The sequence below is a fragment of the Siniperca chuatsi genome, linkage group LG10 (assembly GCF_020085105.1).
Source record: "Siniperca chuatsi isolate FFG_IHB_CAS linkage group LG10, ASM2008510v1, whole genome shotgun sequence".
NCBI lineage: Eukaryota > Metazoa > Chordata > Actinopteri > Centrarchiformes > Sinipercidae > Siniperca > Siniperca chuatsi.
The window spans coordinates 19289156-19304754 of record NC_058051.1 but is presented as its reverse complement, the minus strand read 5'-3'; the positions used below and the strand labels follow the sequence as shown (position 1 = coordinate 19304754).

Below are 15599 nucleotides of genomic sequence, written 5' to 3'. Positions count from 1 at the left end.
TTAAGAATAATACACGACTTTGTGTCACGTTAAGTTTTCTCCAAACATTTTTTCTATTATTCCTCTATGGTTTTTCTCCATTCCTCCTTGCTACTGCTGTCTCTTTGTCCAAACTCTCACTGGTCTCTGTCTCCCTCTCGCTCTCTGTGTTGTCACTCAGGCCTATGGCCTCTTTCCCCATCTCTCTTTTGAATTATTAACTCCCCAGCTCAGGGGAGTGAATGGGTACTGCTGAGTTGACACAGCACAGATCCGGCTTCACATTGCCCACATTTCGGAAGTCCGTCCATTTAAGGGGATTGCATTGCTGGTCCGGCCCCATGCATACTCACACACACTCACATCCAAGCATATAAACCTGTGCAGAACCTTTAGTTATTATGAACAGCTGATAGTTGGACAGTGAGATAAACAGACAAGTGATTATGTCTTCCTGCCAGCATTCCTTTACTGTAGAGCTGCAGGCCTCCTGTGGTGAAGCCGCCCACTCTCCTGGCTTACTTCTCCCCAGGCAGCCCCTATCTCCTCTGGGTTCCCGGAGCAATGATTAACCCCGGTTCTGATCAATGCTTCTGCTGACTCTGATACATCACTGGAGCCTTGCAGCTGCCATGTAAAGGAAACGTCAACTCTGCGCTGCTCATGACAGAGCATACCCACTCCATCACTTGCATCAGGGCATGCACACGCAACCCCCACCCCCACCCCCACCCCCACCCCCACACACACACACGCACACAGGGGTGGTCAAAATAACAGGAACACCTGACAATACCATGCAATCCAGTATAATAGTCTTGCTATAAATACTACTACTATAAAGCTTTTGATTGTCAGTTTTTGTTGTGACTGTTAAAGGTAGAAAGACAGTAGCCACTAGGCTTCAGGCACACTCACACCGAGCCAAGGATGTAGTAAAATGCGTTTTTTGTCCTTTCTGCTATTTTTAATACTCTGACATGCTTTAATTAATAAAGGCATTTTACTACATCATTGGCTCAGTGTGAGTGTGCCTGAAGTAAGCCTAGTAGCCACTCTCTTTCTACAGTTGATTATTCGACTTCAAGAGCACCTGGCATTCACCTGGAGTTTACCATTTCACAACCGTGAGCACCCGGTAGTCTTTTCTTTTGTTTCAGTTAACTGTTGGAGAAGTGTTTATTTATTTCTCATGTGGGAATTTATCATATAATCAAGTGTTCCTGTTATTTTGTCCACCATAATATATTGTAGCCTGGTGCTGTGTTTAAAGCATGGGTGGTTGTTCTGAAAGAAAATAAATTATTTGAAGTTAAAAGGCAAATTTAATAATTACTTTAGGCATTCAATTGCTCTGCTGACTCTGGGATTCTGTACAGGTATTGGATATTTTACTAAAAGACATTTTTTGTGTGTAAGCAGTTTTTGCAGAGGGACATAAAGAGAGGTAAAGAGAATGAGATAAACATAGAAACAGAAGAACAAAATAAAAGGAGGAACGAAGAGAAAGATTGGCATCGCTCATCACCCAGTGGTGCTTTACCTCGACAGCAGGGGGAAGCCCTGATTTCCTGAAGATGACAGGAAGCACAATAGCAGAGTGTTCTGTCAGCACATCCTACTCACAGAGCCAGGTTAATGATTCTGTAGCCACAACTGAGCTGGAGAGAGGGATGAGCGGAAGGAGGAACAGAGAGGGAAAAGAGATAGAGGGGGCTGGCATTCAGCTACACTTAGGCCGTCATTATAGCTGCATTAGGAATGATGGTGTGTTTTTGTCATTTTAATTACCTTTAATGTGATCTCTTCATACTCGGGCCGTTCGTTAATGAGGCAGAACAAAAACTACATGTCAGACATGTTTAGCATGCATCCACACTATCAGTCATACAGCTAACATGGCACAGTAGTTACTGCGAGGAAAATCCTCAATACAAGTTCTGCATCTCAGCAGAAAGGTATAAAAGATCAAATAACTTGGTGGGGAACGACGTACTTTTTCTAGTTAGTTAGTAAAATATCACTTTTAAAGGCAGCACTCTACAGTGTTGCGAGTCCTTTGGAGGCAAAAATTACAGCAAGGCAACATTTTATATTTAGGGTTGATGCACAGAAATATGCTAAAAAGTTCAGATATTTGTCTGTCTTCAGTATCCAAACTTGTAAACGGCAAAAAGCAGCCAAATAGTGTGCTAAATGTTCATCCCTCATTTCTTATATGGTGTGATAAAAGTAATTGCATTCATATTTCACATTCCATTACTATAATTCTGCATTATTTTTTATTGATATTTATGACTTTCTGTTACTTATTTCTTTTATCTAATGGCTTTCTTTATTGTTGGATTCTATAATTTTATATTTGATGACTTTACATTTAATATATATATTTTTTTTTTCAATGACAATGTAGCTCCCTTGGACTCTTAAAACTGAATTATTTTAATAGCATACAGTAAATAGTAAATAGTACAAATAGTAAATTGGACATTCTAGAGATATCAGGATAAACTACTGTCAGAGTAAAGAGAGGGGGGACTTGGAGTACCTCCTCCCTTCGTCTCTATACCAGGACTCGGTTAAAGTATTAACCAACTGCTGCTTAACAGTATTGCTGACTGGTGTGTGGAAACAGGAGGGATCAAAGTTATCATGTAGAAGAGAAAGGCGCCTTTCACTGGGCCCATACAGCCTGTCCACTCTATCTTATCAGCCCATTCAGAGCAGCTACCCAGAGCAGCACTCAAGACACTCCCATCCTCCCACTCCTCACCTCCCTCATTCTACTCTAATTTTTTATTCCCCATCCTTTATTTTAACACTTCCTCTTCCTACTTTTCCACACTCATCATTCCTTCGTGTACAAAATATGAAATAATTATTTATTTCCACTAGAAATGCATCTGCATTTTCCCCCCTCCTTGCATTCCATCCCTTCCTTCACTCCTGTCCATCCATCTCTCCATCTGTCACCTGGCAGAGTAATCACTTCCACATTTGATAAGGCTGGTTAGGTGGGTCATAAAAAGTTTATGCTTGTGATGCCAGAGTCTCATTTATTATCCCTGCTAATGTAGCAGTTGGGAGTGGGAGGAGTGAAGGGGACAGAAAGAGTGCCAGAGGTTGAGAGAGAGAGGCCACCACATTAAGGGATCATTACTCCTCTATAGGCTCGATCCCTAGCTTTCAACTCTAGATAAGTCCTCTTTATGCTTTATGGCCTTGATGAAGCCAGTACTCTCTGTATTTAAGTGTTCCATGGCCACTAAGAGTTCAAGATGCTTATGGCACAGGAGGTAGTTACTGTTCTCTAACCACAGAACTATTGGCTTAAGCCCTAATGCGTGTATCTATTTCCCCTACATTTACTTCAGCAGTAAATGTGAAAATGTGGCTTTTAATTGACATTGTTTAGTGCTGTATGCTAATAAAATGTTGTACTAATCTAAAATAGTAATCAGAACACTTAAAAAAAAAAAACCTGCAAGAAACATTTGGCATGAGTTGGTTAATCACTGATTCTACACAGTGAACAGCAGTGCTGTGTGTTGACCAGCCTTCATGGCAAACGGCAGTCTGTTGATTTCTAAAGAGGAGTAAATGTGACATCTGTGACATTTCTAGGCAGGTTTTCACATGATGCTGTGACATTACAAGGCTCTATTTCCTACAGGGCATGGAGTGTATCAATGGTGATATTCAGTATTTTTCTTATTGTCAACAAATCCTGTGGAAATGCCAAAACCAACAATGAATTGATCCCACTAACGAGTATTGCCGGTGTAGCAAAGCCTGATGTAGCTTATTCCTCTGTGCCGTAGACCTCCATTGTTGTCCAGAAATTGTTCAAAACACATTAAAGTGCCACACTGTTGAACTAGGTGACACGTTCCATCATTACAATAAATATTCATGCCCTGTCGTTTATTTTGAGTCGATGCAACATACACTATCCTGGTGCTGTAAATACTCACTAGCGCAACAAATCCGCCACTGAACATAATCCCCAGCAAATACACAATTTACTCCGGTTTGAATAACATTTGCAAAAAACTACAGTGACCAGCTGTTTCAAGAAATTATTTAACCTTTCTTTTAAATGAAAGTATATATTGTGACCCATTTTTAAAGAATTATGTCCTCAGTAGTAAGCAGTGGGCTTGGGCCACAGAAAGAAGTCAGAGAGAAAGTATTTAGTGACGGACTAAAGAATTGTTGTTTTAGTCTTTTCATGGGGTTTGCTGACAATAACAGAAGTATAGAACATCACCAGACTTATCTTTAAAGATAAATAAACTTTAGCTCTAATGTAGGAATACTGTTTTGCTTATTATGGATTGGATGGAAAGGTTACAACATTCAAACAATAGATATATAAATGAAATAAAAGAGCATGATGGGAATGTGCAGATGGGACGGCAAGGGAGTATGGGCATGGTATGAGTGTGTTAGTGTTGGGGGGAGGCTACCCAGAGGCATAGATAGTGATAGATTGGCCTGGGAGAACTGTGATGCAGATCCACTCATCAAGATTGATGTTCTGCCATTCTGCTTTAAGTGCAATTAAATTGGCCCCTGTGTTAAAAAGCCCAGCCGATAACGTGGCTGAGGCTGAGATTACGCTACATTTCCCTTGCGCTTTCCTCCACCTGCATCCTTGCCACAGCCACTCAGAAATTTACTTTACATTTTCAGCCTCTATTGGACAGGAATTTTCCTGGCATCCTGACCTGTTCGTCAGCCCTGATTTACAACTATATGTACAGCTAGTGTTTTTTTTCCACGTAGCCCACAAAGTAGTTTTTAAATCAATGCTCCCTAAAAGTTTTTAATCACTTTCTGGTTGTTGTCTTACCACAGAATTGATGACTTGTACATTAGTGCATGTTTAATGTGTAATAATGCACAGTGATTACTGAAAGGAAGGAAGTTTAATGTCTTCATGAACAATTCCAACATAACTCATCTCTGGCGGCCAGCTTGACAAGCTTGTCTATTTAGTCCTAAAGCAATACTCTGAAGTAAGGACAAGGTCATGAGGAGATACATCGCTGCTTGTTTTCACTTCTGCCGCATTGAGCAGTCACTGGAGATGGATACAGTTTGTTTGCGAACAGTTTTGATCAAACCGTTTCTGTGTACAACCCTCTGGAAAATCACTCTCACTTGTCCAGAAGCGTGTACACTTCATAATATACTCAATTTTCAGCTAAATGGAAATATTTGCAATAATTCAAATTGAATGTCGATCACAGTCCAATCCATCTCTCTCTCTGTCTCAGTACCCATTCTGCCGCGGGCCTCGCCCACCTCTGTCAGTGTCAAGTTGTTAACCCCATGTCAACAGTGGCGCAGGGCGTATTTGGACCCGGTTGATGGATGGGTCTTGGTGGACTTGTCCCACGCAAACATATTATCAGAGTCAGCTGAGAAAGGTGCAGCGCGTGTGTGTGTCAACCCCTCCACCCACACACACATCCACACACACACACACACACACACACACACACATGTCCATCCGTGATCAAGTCCCCTGACTCGGGCAGTATGGTGCCGCTCTCCGTCACCTAGTGACACCCAGTGTCTCCAGTTTAGACCCAGATGGGTGGAGATCTGACCCCACTGCCACAGCACCAAGGAAAATAGATTCAAGATTTTTCTTTCCTGCAAATGGTAAACTTGACCCATGTCCTTCGCATGGATCTATTACATGTCCTTGTGAGGGCTTGACATCCTGTTCCCTTAACAAACCAGTAAAATTAACTTTGCCAGCTCACCTCAAGGGAAACATGTAATAATCAAGGGGAGGACCATTACAAATTAGCATGATTTTCTTTCTTTTGTCATTGTCTGAACATTCTTTGACATCTTACTCTTCGGATATTAAAGCCATTATGTTTTTTTATTTACTTGTCTTAAAAAAATTTAATAATTTTGCTTTGTTACCTTGAGATACATTTTGTGTTAAGATTAAAATGCTGCTTTTGTTGATGATGATGTCAATTAATTTAAAAAACACTTATCAATAATAGTATCTGTTTTGGTTGGAAAGCTTCATCAAACCTGGTAAATTAGGAAAAAGTTGTTTAATTGCCATTTTAAGGACAAATAATTAATATGAATTAATATAAATGAACTAGGTTGATTGTATATAATACACAGTACTTTGTCTTCTTAAGTTGAATAGTTTTATTTGCTCTCTAAGCCCCTTTGTAACTTAGCAAATGTTTATTTTTTACATGACATCAGTTTGACGTATCCTTTTCTTACAATCAAGACAAAAAAAAAACAGCAGCAACATTACAACTTGCCTGTGCAAGTGAACACATGCTTTGGGGCAGAGATGGCATCAGAACATGACTGATCACTTGTCAATATCACGAGTTCATCCAGTACCATTAGTCATCTGCACTGCATCCTGTCACTCCGCACAGCTGCTCGCCGTCTCTCTCCTCCACCTCTCATTTTTCTCTTTCTGTCCAACTTTCTCTGTTCTTGTTATACCCCTCACCAAATGCACCCAGCTTCTAAGGCATTCCAGTCGTGGTTTATGGGGGCTGGGGGTGAAAATAGGCTGAATAAAAAGGAAAAGAGGAGACTGCCGTGGCGCATCAGTAGGTGGGTGAGTTTAGTTATATGCCATGTGTTCTCTTTTTGCTTTTTGGAAGGGGGGTGGTTGTCATAATGTGTTGCGTTGTCCACTCTGGCTTCGAGGGTCAGATTAACAGGGAGTGCGGGTCCCTCTTTGCAGTGCTCCCCTCACAGGGCACAATGACAGGGGCGATCCATCACTTCTGTCCATAACAGGGTGGGGGTCAGTGGGGGTAGGGGCTCCCGGCTCTGGCTGGCTGATGGAGAGTTGTGGAGAACAGGATGGGGCTGGTTAAACTTTAACCAGCTCTCTTCCTACACACTGAAGACCACATTCAGCCACCATTCTCTGCTGTGGGAGACTCTGATGTTTCGTCAACCCAAGATCCATGACCCACCGCCCACTGGGACCCCCTCTCGCCTACTCATGGCCCCGCGCCCACCTGCTTCCATATGGATCACTGTGGCAGAGCGCCAAACTTTTGGCCATAGCGTGGGAAGAAAGTGACTATGAGGTCTCTCCATCTGTACATAGAGCAAGTGGCTATATTAACCCAGCCCTCTGCACGCGCCATACAGCCCTCTGATATACTAATCATGACATCATATTCAAAACTGTCTCGCCTCTGTTAGTCTGCAGCACTGTCATATCCGGTGTCGACACATTTTCACAGCAGATCAATAGCAATAGCCTTCTTTGTGATTGTAGAGGGGTAAGTCCTGGGGCACACCATGGTTACGGTATGAAAAATGATGGCTGGCCTTTTGATAGTCATTTAATACACAGTTGCACACTTTGATAGAATTTGGCAAAAGCCTCTCCCCGGTGAGTTAACAATGTGTACTGAAAATCATATTTCCATGGCGGCCCATTCAATCTTATCCCCCTGTTCCTGGAAAAACTGCAGTGACAAATGGGATGTGAGCACACTTTGGGTGGCTGCGGGTCACATCAGGTGGGGAGCAGGTTGGAGGTGTTAACCCAATGTGTTCCTGTTCACTGGTCCAATCATCTTCATTGATTGAACCAATGATTGAGAGGGTCCTACCTTTCTTTACGATGCCAGCGGGAGGAAGTGAAGGCTGAAGAAAGGGGATAAATCAAAAGGGAAAATTGCAAATACAGAAAAAATACTCAGCAATAATTTGCTCTGTTTCTGTGCATTTTTATACATATAATATACTCTATATACTATATCAGTGCACATTAACAGACAGATTGTTTAAGTTATAGAATAATATAAAACAAGCAGGCAGAAATAGGTTAGCCTAATTCTCCGTCATTTAAGACTCCATATTTGTGCATCATGTCCATAAGAGTGGGAGTCATGTGACAGCCTGATTTAATTAGATTTGAAGAGACTCGGCCCTCCACACACACTTAATAATGCAGTAATTTCTGCCCATTTGACATGGGAAGAGTGAGGGAGTGACACTCTTAAGGGAAAGGGTAAGGGCAAGACATTTGGAGAGTGGGTGAGTGAATGGGGGAGTAGTTGGTTTAAAAATAAAAAAGGAGCAGGGGCAGAGAGGAATAAGGTGCTACTGGGTGGCGGAGAGAAGAGGTGAGAGGTTTGAAGTGAGAAGGAGGGGAGTTGGGGAGCTGTCCATTTGTACAAACCTAAGAATCTGTCATGTGTCGGGTTGCGTTTTCTTCGCTCTAGCGTTGAGGTGGTTTTGACAGGCAGGACTTTCTCTCCTTCATCCATGCTGCAAATGACATTACGGAAATTGTGTTTGTGGCGTTGCCTAGGCCATGGACTCCTGGGAACCTGAGAGGGTCACGGGGGTCAGGCAGAAAGAGAGAAATAGCGAGAGGGAAGGAGAGCAAGGGAGAGAGTGAGAGGGAAAGACAAAGACAGAATAAACAGCAGCCTCAGAAAACTTAGTTTGAACATAATCAACCTATAAATAACAAACTGGTTAAAATAATTATAATAATACAAACTATTTAAATAAAATAAAAATGTGGCAACATTTACATTATTGCAAAATACACATGTGCCATAATGTTAGCTGTAATTAGTTTAAACATCAATAAAGCTCACCTGAACTGGGATGTGCAGGGATTACTCCTTCCAGCATATATACAGGGCTATGTCTAAGATTTGCTACTTCTAGTCTCTTAGGGCATGCTCAGACTCCTAAATATTTCATCAGTAGAAATGAACTGCTCTCTCAGGGGAGCAATCCTGCACCTGATTGCCCTGGCCTGGCGTTTATAGCCTGGGTAGGTCCGAGTCGACCTGGGCCAGGCCATGTTCCCCATCATTGCAGGCCTATACATCCCTAACCTTCACTAACAAGTACCAGGGGAGCATCAGGACCAAATCTCCTCCATAAAGCCCAATTACAAGCTAAGGTCAGGATTTTGTGCTCTTATATGTGTGTGATTTCCCCCTTTACAGCTCACAATCAATCTTTAATGAGCCACTGAATATTAACTGGATTTGTAGGAGCTGAGTGTCAGCTCCCATGAGTGTAAACTGGAGGCCCAAGGTTTAGCAGACAGTGAAGATGGAGGAAAAAGATGGGACAAGGAGCATTTGAAAGGTGGGGGATGAGTGTTTTACATGGGGTTTATATGCAAAAAGTGGTTATAGTCAATTACAATTACAATCATTCACCATGGGAAGGACAACCGGGGTAATTGTAGTCTCAGTACCCCCCTTGAAGCCACTACAGTAACTGCATTACAATGGAGCAAACACTGGTGCAAGGACAAAAGTAACGGGGTCAAATATCTTAGAGTTTAGAATTCTATCTGTAAATCTGTAAAATCACAACTCAGTCACAACAATTGTTGAATAATAACATCGACCACAACGGAGCCCCTTGTCTGGTCCCTCGTGCAGACCTCCACAGGCCTGGAGTACAGCCTGGACCCTGCAGCAGGACCGGAGTAACTCCCTGGACTCTAACCTCCTGCTAAGCAATCTCTTTGTCACTGTGCTGCCTGCTAACTGATTAATGGACGTAGTCTTGTGATCAGAAGGCTCGGACGTGGCTGAGGTCCTGATCTCTCTGTGTCTGAGAGCTACAGATAGATCTGGCGGACTGAGACAGATTAGGCCTTGATGCTGACCCCTATGGAGAGACCTCTGGGGTGGAGGAGCATGCCAGAGGGCCCGGGGATAATGGGACCCCTCTCACACCTTTTAAAAGAGAACATGTTTATGGCTACTTAGAGGAAATTGATTTGATTGTGCCAGAAACGCATGTGTGAACACCCCTGGCACTTTTATTGGCTATTTGTCTTTTAAGTCACAGCTGGAGAAATTTATGCCCACGTTGGGGTTTAGGAGAGTGGGTGCATGGCTGTATGTGTTTGTGTGTTTAAGAGAGTAAATATTAATATATGTGCGAGCGCATACAGTCGTGTGTGCGGTGCACGAGAGCAGGTCATGATAAGCGATGCACTGAAGGTGCACTTTAACTGGGTGTCAATCATTAAGTATCAGCCCTAATGACTAAAAGCGCATAATGGAGGCAGTGGCGGAAATAAAAAAACAAGATTTGTTGGGGCACATTAATTCTCTGAATTGATGTCAACAGGCAGCTACTTTCCCCCGCTTGTGTTTTCCTGCTCATGCATCTTGACTCTATTAAATGACAAATGTTTGAACATGAATTTCAGCTCATGATTTCATTGGGCCATCGAAAGAAACCAGCATTTCCTTTCTGCCTTCAGGGATTTTACAGAACTTTTAGTTTATAGTGTAAAAATGCGAGGGATTGTGAATCTATGAACTGCTGAATGACAACATGATCCAGCTCTTTAATAGCATACAGTTACTAGTCAGAACAGACAAATGAAGTACCAGTGAAGTGTGTGGCTTTTTTCAAATCATACAGGTACATGTCATATTAACCCCTTCTCTCATCTCACTCCATCTATACTCTGTTCTCTCCTTAGCTGTTTTCCTACACTTCTCTCTCACATGATCACTCTACAGCAGTGTTTCTCAAGCTTTTTGGGATGTGTGAAGCAACATGACATTGCAACCCCTTGTCACAGTTTGCAAATGTCTATGAGTTGCAAGAGTGATGTTCCCTTCTTGGATGAAGGCCATAAGACGTAAAGCTATCCAGTATTCCACAACAATAATGCAAAGTCGTGAGAAAAGCAAGAAAAAACATTATTTTGTGATGCAAAAATATGTTTTAAAAAATATAATCTCACATCCCCTTGGGAGGTCCTAGCCCCCAGGTTAGGAACCACTGCTTTACAGTCATGGGACTATTGCAAAGGAACTATTTGTTTATTGTAATTTTGATAATCTAGTAATTAAAGTAATTTATCATTTGCTCCCGCTGTAAATCAGTATGGACAAGAGCCAGCAGAGGCATGTTTATCTCAACTTGTGAAATATTCAGTATGGAGAATAACATGATAGACTTTTGCAGATCTCTGTCCCCAGAGCACATCATATTCTTTTGTAAGCAATGTCACATCAAAGTTGGAGGGCTTGTGTAAAGAGAAGGAGGACTGAAAGACTGAAGATGAAGGTGAAGAGCATGCTTGCTCTGTCTGAAACAAGAGGGAGAGAGCCTCACTGCTCAAAACAGTATGATTTATGCAAATTGAGGAATCTGATCGATTGATAATTGATTTACTTTGATACATGCGTTCATGGCTGTAATAGTAATGCACTGATGTGGGGCCCCGCCACCTCGCAGTGCACCTGCATTAAGACAAATTAATCTGTCCATCCTTTCTCTCCCTGCTGTCATCCATCAGCCTCATCGCATCACTGCTGACAAAACCAACGTGTGTGTGTGTGTGGCCAGCTACGTGTCTGTGCGAGTGCATGTGTGGATTTAGTCTGTGCATGTGACCTGATGACATGTAACCTCTACCTATCCATGCACAGGGCACAGATATCTAACAGCAGATCAACTCAAACATGAAAATAATAATAAGTACAGGTAGAAAGGTTATTTACTAAGTCTTATGATATAATGTCTTTCAGCAACTTTATAATGGATCTATTTAGTTGCCATTTATTTATATGCAGTATTGATTCTGTTATCCTTCTGGTAAAAAGGGTCCATAGAAGCCTGTGTTCATCTTAATGATGGAGCATGTTTGTGTGTACGTTTGTGCACTCTGAAGCTCAAATCTATTTAAGCCACAGAGTGTATGTTAATGTTTTTGTGTGTGTGTGAGTGTGTGTGTGTGTGTGTGAGAGAGAGTTATTTGGCCATCCCCAGGGGGACAGGGCTTCTGCTCCTCTCTCTTAGGTAATGGAAGCAATGTGTCCATAATCCCAGTGAATGACTAATAAAAGAGAGTAGCGCCTTGGGCCTGTTCCCTCAGCAATATTATGGCTGGGTATTAAACTGAGTGCCTGTGTAATACTGTCAAGTCACTGTTTTCTCAAACACATTCCATATACACTTTATTTATATATCTTTCTTGCATATCTCCGTATTCATAAATGAAATCGAAAGCGCTCTTTATGAGGGGAGATTGTTCTCATCGGTGTAAGAGCTGTTTATAAAGTCCTGGATGCGTGAATCATCACATCACCGCTATTGAATCCATCGAGACACCTGAGGCGCTCGTGAACGCTGCCTTAATGGAAACCAAACGCTGCTTGAATACTAATAAGCCATGACACCATAACCCGCAGCCCTCCACCCGATACCCCTGTACTCTCTTTAAATGCTCTTTAATGGCCGTGTTAGTGTTATACAAGACGCTCATTAGACACTTTAATTGGTTTGGCCGATGTTGACAGAGAGTGTTGATTGGCCAAGCCAGACTACGGAGTTAGCGTGGTGGTTTGTGGGGGTCAGTGGTAGGGTGCTGTTGGTGAGTAATGTAGTCATAGTGGACTATGTCTGAGCTGAGGAGCTGATTAGGGCGGGCAGGGGGTATCCCTGCGGCCACATGAGGTCATACTGTTCTGTATGTGAGGTCTATGAAAATCAAGGCCGGGGGTGGAGGGCTATTAGTGTGTACTTATTAGAGGACAGCAGAGTTTTAAAATGATCGGCCTCCTGTTTTGCATAGATTATGCCAGTTTTGTGGGGATGATCACTTTTCCTGGGTCTGTTGTCATGGCTGATATTGGTGATCGGAGAGGTGTGGTATTGCTGCTTTTTGGCATCAGTGCAATCTGTTTCCCTTGTGGCTTACAAGCCAAAGCTAAAGGGAAACTGCTTGTCTGATTACATGTTTTGGTGAGTACGTCTTTTCTGACTATAGCCTTTTTCACAGAAGACATTTTGACATGTCACAGTAGGAAAAGCAGAGGTGTAAATAATAATAGAATTATAACTGAATTCCATTTAGCTGCTTCAGTTTCAGAGTCCTGGTAGTGTGCATGCTGGCTCCCTGTCACACTGTCATGGTTTACTGGGACACTTGACTAGAACAGAGCCATTGTTAATGTTATTAGTGAAGCCTGTGCTTTTCCTACTATGACACGTCACTGCTGTTGAAAAGGCCTATGACCATCCTGAGTACATATAATTACAGACTAGATGCTCCTCTGTATTTCTCTTCAGTGGGCGTCTGATATGAAATTCTCTTTTTACTATTCATCTTTGATCAACCTATAAAAGGAGTGAATGGAGTCCTGTCATCCCTCCTTCCACTCACTGCACTGTCCTAGCCTGGCCCTCCTGTAATCATGATTGATTTGGATCTGGGACATATATTGCTTGGTGGGCCTATTCTGACTGTACTTCATCACCAGGCATGGCTAAATGCTTTAAAAGCATTGATTTGCCTGAATTACAACATGGCATCAGACCTTTCACCTGTCTGTGGGAGGCTGTGTGTGTGTGTGTGTGTGTGTGTGTGTGTGTGTGTGTGTGTGTGTGTGTGAGAGTTAGTGAATGTGTGAGAGAGTAAAGACAGATCTCACCTCCACATATCATAACCCCCACCCCTCTATCATCTCCGCCCCATCGATTTGCCCCATAAAAGGTGTTTAATTCAATCAAGAGGAAAGTGAGTGCCTGTTTTTCTGGGTCCCTGTCGATAGCGGTATAATCAATTAGAGTGGGCCTAGACCTCCTTCTCTCTCTCTCACACACACAAACTCACTCTTACACTGGCTTAGTTTATACAAACTCTTGTACACTGTCTATTTCTGTTCTGCAAGTCCTTCACAACTTCCTCACCATCTCTACGCACACACCAACACGTGCACAGATCTATGTAGGATAGAAAATAGGAAAATCTCAAAGAAAACTAAGGTAAGTTCACTGAACTTGAGACAAGTTCAATAAACTTAAGATGAAAACTTACATTGAATCAACAACTGTTCAGTCACTGACAAACATTACAGTCACATTTGTTTTACATTTACATTGTCTCAGGTTGAGGAATCAGTTCTTTATTTGACATGAAGAACTTGCAGCTGCAGCTGCTGCTGCTGGAGTCACTTTGTACCAGGATTAGTTCAAAGACAACATGTGAGGCTGCTCCTTGTGACTTTATTAAATTTTCAGGGTACAGGGGTAGAGACTGTGTGTTATACTAACCTACTTGTGGTTAGTGTTGTTTTCATTATTATGAAAAGAAACAAACATGGCTTATCTTAACGTGTATTAAAGAGACACAGCAAGCTTCCATCACATATGTTTTCCTCAAACTACAAAACTTTTAAGCCCAAACAATGCATGCCGGGAAGTCTGCTAATACGCTGATGTTGTTTCTTTAGGAACTTCATTTACTGAGTCAACTCTCATAAGTACATTAATTCAACTCAACATTTTAAGTCAAAAGACTTAAAGTCTTGAAGTGTTTTTAAGTTCTGAAGTGGTCTGAAAATAAAAACTAGAACTTTTAAATTGAAAACTTATATACAGTATTTACATGAAGTCAATGACAAAATACTAAATGATTCCTATGGCTGTGTATTGCTGCCACTATGACGAAAAAAATATATATATAACAACATTCCAACTTATCACGTTATAACGAGAAATGTTTGTTTTAATGAGATATGTTGATTTTGTGAAATAACGAGAAAGTTTTGCAATTTAAGATAAAGTGATATGTTGTTATTACAAGAAAGTTACAAAAACGAGGTTTCTTGTAAAAACAGAATAATTTGACATCTACTAATAACGAGAAAATATGTTATAATAACATGAAAAATATCTTGTTATAACATGACAAGGATCTTGTAAAAACAAGAAAGTATCTCATTATAACGAGAAACTGAACAAATATTTTTTGTCATGATGTGCTGCATGACAAAAGAAATACATGTATAGTATATGCTGTATAGTATACAATGTATAGACTGCACTTAATTCCTGTGTGATGGTTCAGGTCCTTTGAGCAAGGCATCTCTTACAGAGCCTCTACTCTGAGCTTCCATATATCTAATATTTCAACACATTAAACACACTTTTCTATCAGTGTGGTTTTCTATCACTGTATGTTGTAGTTCTATTCACATGGGTACCAACACTCAAAACACTTGTGCACACAAACACACACCTAACCACCAGACAATAAAGCAAATGAAGAAATAAAAGGTCTGATTCATCAAAATCACACAAGACTATAACACGCAGTAAATTAAACAATATTTCATAATCACTCTGACAATGAGACAAGAGACAGCAATTTGGGCTGAGAGCTACTTCTCAGCGGAGGAGCGCGCACAAATACACACACACATGGACACACGTAATTATCAGAGCGGACATGCTCTAGAGACCCCAGACACTCCCCTAGTACCTGCCCAATCAACTGTCCAACAACAGACACCCACCCAGCCTTCATTTATCTTGTCTGCGAGTGTATGTGTATCAAGCTAATTACCACCATGAACCATCCCACACACAGACCTAACCCAGACATTGTGGCGCTGTCCAGGGACATGGGAGGTGGGTAATTAGCCTTCCCTTATTACAACACACACACACACACACACACACACATATATATATATATAACACACGCAGACACATACACACGAGTCAGTGGAGGGGCAGTAGGCGGTTTGGGAGGTTGTGTTTCAGGACTTGTTTTGGGTTTAAGGACATGGTAGGAGGTC

General features: G+C 41.7%; 1 protein-coding gene across 2 annotated transcripts in view; it reads right to left on the bottom strand.

The window, feature by feature from the left end:
- Positions 1–15599, bottom strand: part of LOC122883029 — a 244426-nt gene that overhangs the window by 2252 nt on the left and 226575 nt on the right. Inside the window, exons 3-4 of one of the 2 annotated variants that reach the window (XR_006379535.1) lie at positions 8192–8342; positions 7620–7653 (exon numbers count right to left, since the gene is read on the bottom strand). The gene's annotated coding sequence lies outside the window, so the exon portion shown is untranslated. Of the gene's footprint in view, positions 1–6163; positions 7654–8191; positions 8343–15599 lie in introns of those variants that run through there. The other variant, XR_006379532.1, reaches the window with a different exon arrangement.